The sequence below is a fragment of the Meleagris gallopavo genome, chromosome 8 (genome assembly GCF_905368555.1).
Source record: "Meleagris gallopavo chromosome 8, MGAL_WU_HG_1.1, whole genome shotgun sequence".
Taxonomy (NCBI): Eukaryota; Metazoa; Chordata; class Aves; order Galliformes; family Phasianidae; genus Meleagris; species Meleagris gallopavo.
Window position 1 is genome coordinate 4656852 of NC_139411.1, and position 1123 is coordinate 4657974.

The following is a 1123-nucleotide window of genomic DNA, read 5'->3' on the forward strand; positions in this document are numbered from 1 at the left end:
CTACATTGTAAAATGATGTCTTTATGTGTTGTAAAATAAAAGTTAAAGAAAAAAAAAAAAAAATCGGAGTTGTCCTGTTGGCACATGGCACGTGCTGTTGTTAGGTTACCAAAGCATGGTCTGGCCTAGCGGAAGCCTGGTGGGGGCTGCTGGTGGGGGGCTGTCTGATCTCTGCTCAGCCCGATGGCTGCTCTGCTCCAGCGGCCCCTTTGAAGCTCCCCCCCAGGTTCCTGTTGAGGGCCACTGCACCTTGAACACCCCGCAGGGTTTTGTGCCTACTCATTAACACACATCCTAATCTCAAAAGGTGCTGTGTCCTGCCTCCAGTATACCCAGCGTGAGGCTCGCTGACACAACTTCAGCTGCCCCAGAACTGTGCTTTCCAACTGGGTATTTGCTCATTTCAGGTGTGGGTGTGGTTGGACAGAACAGCACAGGGATCCCCACTCCACTCTCCCAGGGCTGAGCTATGACTCTATTGAGTCCCAGCGCTCCTGTGCCTGCAGCAGGGCTGTGTCCACTCCTAGTCTTGCTGCATAGCCCCAGGTCAGCACAGGTGCTCCCAACAAAGGGATTCTACACGGATCGGAGCCTTCACAATATCATTTTCGCAGCTGGTCTTGGCCCTGGAACACAACAAAAGCATCAAAAGCTCTGCCTTATCTCTGCAGATAAGGAGGAAGCAGCAGCTGGACCCTCAGGGGACCCTGCCAGAGGTTTCACATCATAGGGCCCAAAAGGAGCAGGGGATGAAATCTGAGAGCCGGGACCTGCGTGCACTCTCTGCCATCTGCCAACGGTGACTTGCACGTCCCCGGGCGCTGAGCCCTGCGCATCCCACCCCACCGCCCCAGAATCAAGCAGGTCTCTCCCGCCGCCGCCGGCACCTTCTGGTCACCTCCTGAATGCCCTGCAGAGCCTCACAGTGACCCGGGACGCCCCCCGGTACTTCCAGGACAACCCCCGATGGCACCACGACCCCCCTGGGTGCACCAAGGACCCCCTTCAGTCCTTCCAGACGGCCCCCGCGGCTCACAGCCCCTCAGAAGCCCCGATATCCCTCCGTCCCCGCTCCGCCCCGCACTCCCCAACGGAGGCGGCCCCGTCCCGTCCCGTTCCGCCC